Source organism: Euprymna scolopes, chromosome 14 (genome assembly GCF_053919585.1).
Source record: "Euprymna scolopes isolate OS-2025 chromosome 14, ASM5391958v1, whole genome shotgun sequence".
NCBI lineage: Eukaryota > Metazoa > Mollusca > Cephalopoda > Sepiida > Sepiolidae > Euprymna > Euprymna scolopes.
Genome location: NC_136495.1, coordinates 60,897,154 through 60,911,915, shown reverse-complemented (window position 1 = coordinate 60,911,915; position 14,762 = coordinate 60,897,154). Strand labels below are relative to the sequence as shown.

Here is a 14,762-nt window from a genome sequence, read left to right as displayed (position 1 = left end):
GCCCCCCCCCCCCTCCCTATCCTGGTGTTGCTGGGAAATTTATGGAAATCAAGAAATTTTTGCTCCTATCGGTGAATCCCATATTTTTATTCGATATTTTTAACTTTCAATTTCATTTGCCCAAATTGAATTAAGGCATCATGTTCGTCAATAATCGAAACATTAAATTCGACATAATATATTGAATTTAATGTTTCGATCAATGACGACAGTCTTCAGTTTAGGCGAATGAAAACGAAAGTTGAAAAAAAAAAGAAACTAATAAAAATGCGATTCACGGATGAGAGGAAAAGTTTCTTTGTTTCCGTAAATTTCCCGGCGACACGGAGCTTACTTGTTAATAGTTACTTTCCTGTTTAATGTATTAACTTAATTTTCCGAACTAAATTAATGCGGTATCATTTAGTTGTGCAATTAATCGCACAAAATTCTTATACAAATTTCACTTAAGGTAATGTTTATATTTCTGTAAAATTATTGATAAACTTACAATCTTTTAATATTTGAGGATTTGTTCAGAATTTTAGAAATAGCTTTCTATTCGACAGTTTAAATTTAGGCACAGATAGTGATAGAAATTGATAGTGGTTATACCTAGGCGAGTGCTTTTTGTGAACGTTTAGCATTAGATTGAAGCTCCGACGAGCACCTGCTATGAAAATGACGATAGAGCAGAGCTAGGCTCGCAACGTCTCTTCTGTGGAGAAATGAGTTGCAGAAGAAAACTATCACCTATTAGATTTCGAAGTTAATTTTGAACTCTGTCAAGGCAGGATAGTGGTTCGAGCGGTTCCTCCTAAGATGTGGTAACAGTAGTACTCCTTTTTATGATATATCAGGCTCTTATACAGGTAGTTGATTGCGTCAGTGCGTGTTTTAACATGTCTGCTTTAGCCAACCGTGCCACAACTAATCACTATGCATTGGATTGCATATAAATATAAAAGAAATTAAGTCTTCATGTAACTGCTACACGTCTTATAAATAAGACGTCGTCATCATCAAAGACATGATGCTTTATTTAAATTAGACTGTTTTGAAATTAGATTGTATAGTTCTAAAATCTCTTAATTTTTATCTTCAACAGTTAAAAATGAAATTTGTTCCCTTTCATCCTGATTATAACCCCCCCCCCCCGAAACGTGATAATTTCTCTTCTCTCCTTGGATACTCAAACCATCTGACTTCAATTGGAAATGTTTATGTCGATATCAATATCAACATTTCATAAATATGTAAAGTGTTATTCATTCAAATCTTGTATGATAAAAATAACTTTAAAAAGTTTTAACATGTTTTTGTGTACAATATTTAAGATTTAAAACTAATAAAAAAAAAGGGGGGATTATGCAGAAAATAACGTGAACAAAATTACGTTTTGGTTTGTTTTAGTATTGTAGTGTGTAGAGGTAGCAGGAGGAGCAACAGTTAACGATTTTGAATCTATACTTAATATCTAAGCTCGGCATTGATTAGTGCAAGCATTTTACTTCCTTTTTGGAATAATTAGATTTTAAAAGGGATCGCCCAATGTTGACTTCCTCTTTCATGGTCAGGACAGTTGTTTTCTCTCTGAAAGGTAAACAAAAAAAACTTATTTCCGATCATGAAAAGTTTGAAGGAACAAATTCGTAAACTGAAAACGATGATTTTAAGTTTTCTGAAATTAGGTATTTGAGTCTGAAACGGCATTATGTATTTTGCATGAAAGTTTGTAGCTTCTAAAAACACTTGAAAGTAAACCAGAACTTCGCCAACTAAAATCTTACAAGAATCCATTTGATGCATTCCATTCCATTTTTTTTTTATATATATATATTGCATTGTGCATTGCAGAATATTTATTGAAAATATTCCTAAAATAACTTTAAACTAGCGAGGACGCCCGGCGTAACTCTGTCGTAAAATATGCTTAAATATATTTTAATTTATGCAGATTTCGTATATATTATAGCTAATTTTCTATCAATTCTTATATTATAAAGTTGTGGTTTCAAAAAATTTTTTAAAAAAATGTATCCATATAACTTGGGTGCATCAACTTAAACCGAAACGAAAATTTATGAATATATATATATATATATATATATATATATATATATATATATATATATATTAGGCACCGCCAAAACTGGGGGGGGGGGCAGGTCAGTACTTTTTGACGGACCGTCTTTTTAAAAATCTACCACAAATCAGGTAATTATCCGATCAATACGAAATTTTCAGCGATTATTAGGAGAAGAATGAACTTTATAACAGTGTACTTATTTTTCATAAACGATATTTATATATATATATATATATATATATATATATATTTGCTTACAAAACCCCCCCTTGTTTTGAAGTGGGAACAAATATGCTTAAAATCATCTGAAACTGAACAAAACATATTGTGTTGTTGTAAGGGACAGAATTATAGATTCTAAAAAAAAAAAAAATTGTTTGCATACCTTATTTTGACGTCTGAATATCAGAACTTCGATTGTGTTTAATTATCCCACTTTTGAGTTTTGAAGTGTGAAATTCGGTGAATATGTTAAGTAAAATAATTAATTTAAGTTAAGCAAAACAAAAAAAAAATTTTTTAAATATTTATACGAAAAAAGCCATTTTAAAATTTTTGATAAATAAATCAACAATTTTTTTTTAGCGAGCCGAATAATGCATGACCATTATTAAACAGGGCATGCTTTGAATAATCGATACAAAAAAAAATCGGTAAATATTGTGCCCTTTGTGTTAAAAATAGCATCATTTTTTTTCGATCCCGTTTGAAAACGTTTGCTGCCTTTCGACTACGGTGGACCAAACGCGCTGAAATAATTTTTTTTTATTCTGCTTTAAATTGCCCCCCCCCCATTTTGGGGAGCCTAGCCCCCACACACATACACATTAAAAACCAAACTCATACAAATGGTCACCCATCTGGTACTGGCCAGCCTCAGCTTAATAATACATTGAAATTTTCGTCACTGAAAAATAAGTTTTTTTTGGCCTGTTTGGTCTTCCATAGTTTTCTTATCATCAAACGAAAACGTAAACAGAGTCGATCTGAACTCTACGTCGACGCGAAATATCTGGTTACCTATATGAATAAGTGGAATTATTTGAAATTCAGGTACTTATATTATAATATTTTTGCATATTCTCTTAGAAAATCATCCTAAATCTTAGTTAGACAATAAATAAATAAATTATTTCAAAAACCCTTTTTTTATATATATATATTTAAGTACGTTTTTTGTGCAAGACAAAAAATGTCAATTGTTAACTTTTTGGGAAAATTTAACATTTAAAATTGAATTAAAAATAGAAAAAGTTTTACATTATTCTGTTTTCTATATGATAAAATTCAGGGTTTTATCTTTCTGGAAAAAAAAAGTTACTCAGAAATAATGGATTTTAATAAATGTAATTTAGTTTTAAAAAACAACAACTTGATTTTGCGGCCATTTTTGGCAGTGCCTAATATATATATATATATATATATATATATATATATATATATATATAATCTTAGTGAGTCGGAAGAAGAGAATAAGTTCAATTCTATAAGAGGAGACTTATCGGGATAATATAAAGCTCAACAAGTTTCATTGGAGCTTATTTTCCATTACACCTTATATAATACGTTCCTCCTTTATCTTAGAATTCGATATACCCCCTCAACATCTATAATTTTATTGATTTATTTCGTTCCTGATGAATCCCCCGCTAGACGTCGCAACCCCATTATGTTACCTAGCATCTTCTCTACTCTTCTGATGAGAAGCATTAGGCTTCAAAATGCCTTGGCATAAAGAGTTCTCGCTATCCCCCAACTAAATGTGTATACCCTTATTGAATAAATGAGACATTCTATTTTTAGCAATATATAGTTTATGTAACTTCATTTTCATTCTTATTGTTTTCATATACATACATACATATATATATATATATGTGTGTATATGTGTGTATGTATTTATATGTGTATGTGTGTATATATTTTTTTGTGTGTATTGGGGTGGAGAGGGCTCCCATAAGCCGTGATGAAGGCAACCTTTCTAGAAGCAAATCTGATTTAAAAAAAAACAAAGCGGGAGACCAGTACCCGCATTAAGCTGGTCTGCAGTTTAATTTGTTGCTGGCTATCTTGCTCTTGCTTGTTGCTGGATCTCAACATTTTGAACCGAGAGAGAGACTTAGCTGTCATACAAAGCTAAGACTCTGTAACATCATCTTTGTATAGATACTCCCTCAGGCATTTGGGCTGATGGATTTTAAATGTCTGAGGGAGTGACACTCGTCTGACAAGACGTTGCAATCATCATATGTGCATATATGTGTGTGTGTGTGTGTGTGTGTATGTGTATGTATATATGTGTGTGTGTATATATGATTTGAGTTTCTTCAGTTTTAACCAAAACTTATGAAGAATTCTTGGTAAAATTATTTATTACAAGAAATGGAAGTCCATAACAATTAAACGACAGGCGCTCGGAAGAAAAAAAATGTGACACACAAAATGCCACACACGCTATCCTATTAATAGACGTTTTCATTGGTAGGGAGAAAACAAGAGAACCAATTGTAACGAGAAAAAGATGTTGAGTAGGTGCTCATCCTATAGGTATCGCATGGCAAGGAGTTAGTTTATCAAGATAAATGTCTCCTTTATATTTTAAATCGATTTTATTCATACATCATTTTGCCAACAAAACATCCATGGACCAGCAAAGTGTTATATATACGAAACCATACTAAGCCGGCAAGCCCACGTACTATTGGTGGAGCCTGAAGCCTACTTGTCTCGTGCACGTCAAGTCTTTGTTTTGAACAAGACAGAACCATATCCGTCTCTTCAGCTTGACGTTTAAACAGGAAGTAAAGAAAAACAGGATACAACAATTCAGCGGAAGTACAAAAGACGATGGATTATATAGCTCCTACACACTCAGGCGCTCGCCAATTCCAATTTGGTTTCTTAACTTTTTTTTTTCTATTTTTCATTTTTACTAGTCACACTTATCAAGGTCCAAAGGCTACTCGAGGATAAATGTTGAAGGGTGACATCGTGATGATTGATAATGGTGGAAATTGTGCAGAAACTGATCTAGTTTCTTTTTTTTTTTTTTTTTTTTTTTTTTTTTTTAGGGAGTGAATCAACAAGACGCAGTCCCGCTGCATTGTGTTCCGTAGGCGGGGAGTTCTATGAAACTTTCAAGTTTTAGACACAAGAAAGTAAGGGAAATTGTTGACAGTGGTTATAGCTATACGAGTATTTGTTGTGAATATTTTACAAATATATCAATCCATTTTATTCGTTCTATTTTTATTGTTTTTGCATTCTCTCCAGGTTAGATTTTGGAGGTGGGTCTTTTCTGGGAGGGTAAATTGTTGATGTTTTATCTACTGTCGTGCACATAGAAAATTGCCAAATTCGGCAAAACACTGTTAGATTTTCTTTTTTCTTGTTTTAATCCTAATCAATGTTAAATATTTAGTTTTTCTGCAGTATAAATATTTCGTTTGTTTGTGACAAATATGAAAAATATTAGTTTTTGTATTGTGTATTAATGTAAATTAGCTTATTAGTGTTAGAACATTAACTTTATCGTGTTTAATTTGGGCAGTGACTGTGTGTGTGTGTGTGTGTGTGTGTGTGTGTATATAAAATACTAGCGGGGGGATGCCTGATCGTAAACTATGCTTTAATATATTTTAATTTGTCCAAATTTCGTATATATTACTAAAGTTTGTCCTGTTTTTTACCCTTTTGGAAACTATTTTAATCGGCTAAAACCCCATAAAAGAACGGTCCGTAAAAAATCCCATCATTTGAGGCTCTTAGCGCCGGTCTGCGACTTTTAGTTTCGGAGGAGATATATGGGGACGCAGCCAGACATATAAATATTTTATATATTAGATTTTGTTGGTAAGACCTTTATCTGTTCCAGAATATTTTTTTTTTAATTCATGTCTTCTATATATTTGTGTATTATCAGATTTCTTTTTTCCGTTTTATTTATTTTAGTTTTTTTTTTTTTCTTTTTTCTTTGTAATTATGGTGACAACATATGAATTTTCCTCTTGTTTTCTCGGAGAAATGAGTTTTGTAACATTAGTTACATGCTTTACTCTGTGGGGAAAATCAACTTTAAAAAAAAGGACACTCTGTATTGGAGCAAAAATAAAACTGACCTCTGTCTACAAGAATTTCTTTCATTGACCAAAGACAGAACAAATTATTTGAACTTTGTTCAAACTTGTAGGGATTTATTTTCTTAAAATATTCTTTTTACAATAAAAAAAATAATTGTCAGTGAAATATTCTTAAACTCAAAACGAATGTTACATTTTGAAATCTATTTATTTGAAATTATACTGTTTTAATCGATGGTATTATAATTTGATTTGGGGAAAAATTAATTTTAAAAATAAAGTACGGTTTCTTTTTTTTTTTTTTACTTTGGAGACATTAGATTAATTAATCAAACAACATTGTTCGAACGATCTCATTTTTTTTGTAAATGTATGAAAGGTGAGAACGTACGTACGGGCATAAAATGCTATAGCGTTATATAGATTGAGAAAATCTCCATTTCATAGTGCAATGGCAAAGAGACATAAGAGTTAATAATGGAATTCTAATGATTCTCTTTACAACCATGGCGTGATAACACTGCAAGGCTTGATCTTTGGTTTTCAGACTAAAAATAAATGCTGTCCTTAACCTTTACGAATAATAAATTTTCACAGATAATTTGTACTGTACATATAGTCAATACTATCTACCTCCGAACCTACTTGTGTGAGGGCTGGAATGAATGATTGAAGCCATGTTCTAGAAGTCTCCTGACTTTTTTTTTTTTTCCAACTCTTCAAATATTGCTTTCTCTTTTGTATAAATAGATTCTGCGTGTTTGTCCATTAGTCGCATTTAAAAAAAAAAAAAAAAAAAAACGTAAATACATTGCGGAATTTGTCTGATTTCGAAATATCAGAGATTCTCCATTTCTAAAAGTTTTAACTACTTTTACTCTATCTATTAATAGGATAGCGTATGTGTTATTTATTTTGTGTGTGACGCTTACATCCGAGTGAGTGTCATTTGTTATACTTCCATTTCTTGTAATAATTTTACCAAGAATTCTTTGTAAGTTTTGGTTTCGGTTTCGATTATAGCTGAAGGAACTCAAGTTATATATATAATTTTTTTTTTTTTTCATAAGTTTTGGTTTTGATTCAAGCTAATGACCCAAGTCATATGGATATTTTGCGATTTTTGAAATCGCAACTTTATAATATCTAAAAATCGATAGAACATTAACTGTATAATAATATATACGAAATATGCAAGAATTAAAATATATTTAAGTGTACTTTACGACTGGCGTTCCTGCTAGCTTAGATAAATACTTTTGCAGTTTTAACAAGTTACAATATCAGAGTGTCTCCATTTACACTGACCATCTGCAGAATGCCAACATTAATATATTACATATGAGTCCACTGATCCCGCTAGTCTATTTAATACTGTAATACCTTTTAACGTACATGTGTCACGGTTTCCAGATTAAAAATTATTCGATCGGGAGATCCTATTTATTAAAAAGGAGGATAAGTGATAACGTACTACAAACATTAAATTAATATATAAATACGCTAATTTAATGTCCTAGTATGTTAGCAACTTCTACACTCCTTTTTAATAAGTAGGATCTCCCGATCACCGAAGATACAATGTAAAAAAAACCAAATGCTTTTAAAAAATGATGTCGCTTTTGGGCTGTATATGAAACTAAAATATACCTTCTTGGTCTTCTTGCAAGAATCCAAGGGTAGTATCTGTTCTGTCTAAAGATGGTATAATATCGTGGAGTTTCTGTTCGCGCTGGGCGTCCATACAATGGAAATATGTTACAGAATGTCTATAAGGATATTGGAGATAAACCACCATAATAATTGGATATATTCTGACACTACATTAACCAAATTACTTGGATAAATATTTTTACAGTTTTAACAAAAGGGTTACAATATCACAAGATTTTCATTCACGCTAACCGTCCACTGAATGCCCAGGAGCACTATATTATATATGAAAGATGCTGCTGTGGAATTTTCACAGGCCCCAATAGTATTACATTAATAGTAAATAATAAATTCCCAACAAATAAAGTAGATGACATGATTGGAAATCGAAACTGAAACTTTGATCTTCAGTCGAACATTGCTACTTGGACTTTCTTATAAATTAAGTTTAAAACATTACCATAACGAAATAATTATAGCTTTGGCATGACGTCATATTTAAGTTTAGTTTTAAAAAAGTAATAATTCTATGCAACATTATGCTTGAACATCGAAAATGTCTCAAATTTTAACTCTAAAAAAATGGTTACAAAGTAAAATTTGAGGATAGAAAGAAAATGTGGCGGATGGGAGGGAGTTATTATGACAGCATAATGTATTCTGAAATCTTTTGACTTTGTGAAAATTGAACGTGTCAAAAAGTCGGTGTTCATTTTTTTTTTTTTTTTTTTTTTTTTTTTTTTTTTTACCGATTCTTTTATTTTCAAGCTTCTAAAATATTTTTTTACATCTTTAAAAAAAAAAAAAAAAAAAAAAAAATCACTAAATCTTTTATATAAGAATGTCTCGTAAAGTTAAACAATTTCTTTAAATCCAATAGTAATTCACACAATAAGTTCCGGACCTAACAAATAAAACATTTCTACACAATTCGACTTGATTCATCAATATGCTTTCCAACTGACTACAACGTGGTTGTCTCCAAGTTCACCTTAAGCAATCCAGTTTACCAAATTTTCTCTATTAGCGATTACATTTTCCTATTGACTACTGTACTCTTATCAACCCTTATTCTCGAGTGGCCTCCGGGCCTTGATAAGTGAGGACTCCTTTGTAATAAAAAAAAAAATCTTTTTAGGGTTATATGCTACACTGATCCCAACGCTTCTAACAAAATTTTTTTTTTTTTTTTTTTTTTTAACAGTTAAAGCAAATTTTTTTTCCCTATCCCTGGAGCATTCTTTTGTCGTCTGCAAACAACTGGTAGTGGGTGGACGTCAGATCTAGAGAATGTGGGTGTGGAAACAATTTTAAATGTAATTCATGTAGTTTTCTTTTTCTTTTTTATTTTTCTCCCCCCCCCCCAACAAGGCACATTGCCACTTTGATGTAGGGGGCTACTATTAGGGACACATGCTACAGGGGTACTAGGTGGGGAGTTGGGTAGCAAGATGTCGATTTATACTTGAACTTCTGCATGTCAGTACAGTTGAGGAAGCAGGAACCTGGCAGGGAGTGCCAAAGTCTAGCGGTTCTGGGGAAGAAACTACTGGAGTAGAAGGCTCTCTTACATCTAGGGATCTCAACTGTGAAGGGTGGGATTTTGCTGCTTATCGGGTTTGTCGGGGGGGATTTACATAGCGGGGGCATAAGTGCTTGCAGTTCGTCGGAACATTCACCGTTAAAGTACTTGTAGAACAGGCAGAGGGATGCTACATTGCGTCGATGGGACAGACTGAACCTTGGATGATAGTTCAGGACCTATTAGGTTGGAGACTCTCTTTTGAACCTTGTCTAGGAGTGAGACTAGTAGCAGATGCACCAGCCCAAATATGGCAACAATACTCCATACATGGGCAAATGGTGGCCTAATAGATGTACAGGATACTTTCAGGCATTAGTAGCTTTCTAGCATGGTAGAGAGAACCTACCTTTTTTGCAGCGGTCCTGGCAATGCTCTCAATGTAATTGTTCCAATTCATGTTTCTGTGAATGTTAGGCCGAGGAGTTTGAAAGATGTGCTTTCAGATAGTCTTTGGCCATTCCTATTGGTGGTAGAGAAGGTTTCTTGTAGTTATTGAAGGAAACAAGTTCAGTCTTTGCAGCATTGAATGTGACCATCCATTTTTGTCCCCATTCCACTACAGATTGGAGGTGATCCCCTAGTGTTTCTGCCATTCCTTTAGATATGCGTTCATTTGTTTTCCTGTTGTGTCTGTTATAGAGCGTGGTATCATCATCATATATACCCATCTCACAGACAATTTTGTCAGGGAGGTCATTTATGAATATTAGGAATAATAGAGGTCCAAGGATAGACCCCTGAGGTACTCCCGCATTTATATCATATTGTTTAGATGTACGGCCATTGAGGAGAACCTGGATTTTTCTCTAAGAAGGATTTAATTGTTAAGTATTCTTCCAGTGATACCGTATGATCTCATTTTCCTGAGAAGACCTTCGTGTCATACCCTGTCAAAAGCCTTAGATATATCTAGAGCTGCCGCTCTACCCTCCCCTGCTTTGTCAAGTGAATGGTATATACGCTCGGAGATTAGTTTTTGGATCGAACACGGTGTATTGTTATTTTTTTTCTTCAAAACCATCAATAATGCTTTGTAATATTTGCTATTGATGGTTTTTTCTCAAAGGAAAATCTATGACCAAAATACCTTGCACATCTCAAAATACAGAGGCCAAAACCTTGCCTGCTGATGTTTGCATCTTTCATCGTTTTGGACAGCTTCTACCTGCTGCTGTCTATGCAGCTTTTGACTCTGGAATGAAGTGGTTTATACATGTCTCCTCTCGTATATCTATTTATCTATGAAAGTGTGTGTGAGTGTGAGGACAACTCTCAACCTATATACTCAATGAATGTTTTATCTATAGATTTGACATTTGGTTTTAAGGGTATTCAGACATTTAAAAAACTTTAATCTGTTTTCATCTGGAAAAAAGGCTGTTAAGGGATCAAAATTGAAAAATTGTCGGGGGGGGGGTCATCGGATTTTTATTTGTCAACTGTTTCACGACTGTGCATTTGTGAATCAGCCACATGAGTTTCCTTATCAAGAATAAGTAGGTTTAAAAATACTTAAAAATCGTGACAAGCTGACCTAATGGTTATTTTACTTGACCTACTGTCTTTTTTTTTGTCTTTTTTTTATTACTTAAAGAATTTAACATTACGTTTAATATCGGGAAGCACCAGGTACATCTGCTAGTAATATATATAAGTACTAATCATAGTGGGGGTGATAAGTAGTCAAATGGATTAATCCTAATCGTATAAATATAAGACTGGTAAATTAAAAAATATATCCATTTTGAATTTGGAAACAGATGAATCTCACAGGTAAGGAATGCATTTTTATAACATGAATAGGTTAGCCAAATTAAGAATATGAAACTAGATCTAATAGGTGTAACATGTCGTCTTAAGATTAAGGAAGGTGGTGTTTGATCAACACTGCTGGGGAGCCGTGATTTAAAATACAGTTGTGTTTTTAAATCCCTGAAACAGTGTTTTATGTTAAACAACTGATGATCCCTTAAATTACCACTAGTACTATAGTGATTTTGAGAGAGCAAGTTGATGCAGTGATTGCAGGTTATTAAATGACTTACTGAAATAGTTTTCTAACGAATGATAGAAAATGAAAATTAATTTTTTTTTTTTTTTTTTTTTTGTATAGCTTTAAAGGTTAAAAAAAACTTCCAAGACTGTGTATGTATATATATATATATATAGAGAGAGAGAGAGAGGGCTGCAAAATACTTTCACAGTTGAAACAGTTGCATCGATCTAAATTATCCATCTAGTGTTATTTTTCATCAACTGAGAAAACACAGCATTCACTTTGAACACTCTTTTTTTCTATGAAAAAAATGGTGAATACATTGAATTCTAATATTTCCAACTCTATTGAACAAAACTAGTTAGTTGATCATTTTTATGTTTACTAGGACGACTGCCAAATTTGGGATATGAGCTATCCGCATCATTTGTCAGCATACCACCTCAGCACTGTTCTCGAATGATCAGTCTGAATATCCAGCCATTGCTTTGCTTGGACAGTATTTTTCCATATTTGTTTGTTTGCGGACTGTTATCCTCATCTTTATAGTTGTTTCGGCCAACTATTCTAACTTTCGTCACGTGGTTAACCGCGACAGGATAGGAATGCTAAATCTCTTAACTGTATCCTCAGTTATTACTGCTTTCTTTAGTTGTCGTCTCACCACATTTTGCCCAACTAATCCTCTGGCCGGCTTTTAGGTAGGATTGAAACCGCTATCTTCAGAAGTCTCACTGTAGAGATTCAACTTCTCTCGCCACTGCAACACAGGCCCGGAAGGGCGATCAAGATTGTTTTTTTTTTTTGTTGTTTTTTTTTGTTTTTTTTTTATAAATCCAAATTTTTGTTATCTGATCTTCAATTGTGCTGTTCCTACCTGTTTTTTTTTTTTCTTATAAATCCAAATTTTTGTTATCTGATCTTCAATTGTGCTGTTCCTATAAATTATTGGAATTTCAACAACTATAAAAAAAATAGGATAATAGTTCGCATATAAATAAATATACAACTTACTCATCCCATAAAGAAGTCCAATAATTAATAGTACTTTTTCAATCTGAATAGTTTTGAAAATATTAAACAATAGCTTCCAAAAGCCAAACGATCGTCTGGTTCTTTATAAAATAGTTTCTTGGGTAAATGTTGGTTTCATTAGAATTGGATAATTCTCTAAATTTACAAAACTGACAAAAGAAAAATACGTTTTGGTTTATTTACAAAGAATAGTCTCAGTGTGGGAGGTATTAACCCCTTTGGGTCAGCGTTGTTTGCACTTATAAACCAAACGAATGTTTTAGTTTTCTAATGGATAGAAACAAAACGCCAGGACTGGTTTTGTGAATGAAAACAAGCTGTTGCTGTTTCTTGTCATTCATGATTGTTATTTGTTATGTGTCCACTTGGCATGGCATCAACACGGAGTTATTATTGTAATTGGCAACAATAATTATGGTAATAATTTCTGGTTATTCTTTAATTACTGTCAACAAACTGCCATTCTTCTTAAATTTTTTTTTTTCATATTTGTTATGGATATTAAAATGAGGAAGTGGACTTTTTTTTTTTTTTTTTTTTTCTTTCCTTTACCTTTTTGGAAAATAGCTCAGTTTTTGTTCTAGGCATTATTTATGAAACGAGATCTTTCTCTTCTCTATTGTAATTTTCATGGTAAGTGTTCGTCTAGGCTCCAATCTATGCCCTCCTCCAAGCCAAATTTTCATAAAAAGCACTCGTCTAGCTACAATCACTACCAATAATTTCCTGTACTCTATCTGTACATAAATCTGAACATAGATTCCATGACCAAAGCTTCTTTCCTAGAACTGTTGGCTAGTGGAACTCTGTTCTGCTGGCAGGCTTTCCAGCCGACTACAATGTAAAAAGGTTTTGATATCCCGACTCCTTAAATCAAATTCTGTCCAATTTCCACCACCAACAGTCACTAAGCTGTTGTCTCCGTGATTATTTTGTTAACCCTCATCTTTGAGTAGCCTTCGGACTTTGATAAGCGATAACTAGGGCTGTGACAACAGCATATTATTTTCATTGTTTTGACTCTTGAGTATATATCTGTTAATATCTTATGTTTTTATGTAGACTGATGGGGTTCTCAGTTGATTGACTGTCTTACTGTGTCTAATAAATACTGTAATCAAGAGAATGAAAAAAATATTTTGCAGTCACAGCCCTAGTAATAACTCCTTGCAAAAATAAACTATAAGTGAGTGTGTGAGGACACTTTTCAACCTATATATTCAACAAATTTGATATATAGAGAATTCAGACATGTGAAAAAATTCTTTAATTCTATTTCATCGGGTACAAAGGGCTTTTAAGGGGGCAAAATTGCAAAATTGGTGCGTGGGGCGGGAGGTCGGATTTTTAACTGTTGGTCAACTGCTTCATGAATGCACATGTGTGGCCGGAAAACACAACGTGTTCTTTTAAGTTCATTTTTTTATAATGAATTTGACATTACGTTTAATGCCTTTGGGTATTTCTGTTTATAAGAATTTTGTACGAATCAAAATATAATATTAGGTTGGTGCAAAAATAATGTCGTTTTTGATGTTCAACTTAATGTCAAAAAATGACATTATTTTTGCACCAACCTAATATTATGCATATTTTTCAACCAGTCAACGCTGGGCTATCTGCTAGTACACACACACCTATATATATATATATATATATATATATATATATATATATATATATATATATACATACATATACACACACACGATATCTATTGTAATAAATCCATATGGTTGTCTGTTTGGTGTTTATTTGTTGACAATGACGTCATAGCGCGCGCACACACACACACATATATATATATATATATATATATATATATATATATATATATATGTATATATGCTATGGGATCATACATTACGTCATAGCAGATGACGTAATGTATGACAGGCCAAAAGTGAAGATAAAGATTTGCAAGGCAGCCTGCTAGTATATATATGTATGATACATAATTTTTTGCTGTATCACAGCTCGTCAGTGTAGTAAGATAGGCAAGCAGAGATCCAAGCTCAAGAATCGATGCTTCTAATCATTTGGCTGTCAGTTACAAACCATAAGTGAAATCTCAATATTTATGTATGCATTGTCGACTGTCAAAGAATGCCTCATTTGTTTACAGTTTTAAATTTTCACTGATGACAATTGACAGTCATCTAGACAGCTTTTTCATAACTCATCAGTGTGGCTAGACATAGTGAGGGAATGAACCACGACAGCCAGGCCGCTATCAACTGGTGCCGGATATCTTGCCATCTAAGCTAACTAACCTACTGCTGAGAGTGGAATAAATTATATTGTTTAAATGTATTTGTTTACAAATTTTATGATGCTGCTAACTGA

General features: G+C 32.8%; 1 protein-coding gene across 2 annotated transcripts in view; it reads left to right on the top strand.

Annotated features, from left to right (window-relative positions):
• LOC145293044 (para-nitrobenzyl esterase-like) overlaps positions 1-14,762 on the top strand; it is a 78,879-nt gene that overhangs the window by 48,081 nt on the left and 16,036 nt on the right. The gene's annotated exons all lie outside the window — the stretch shown is intronic.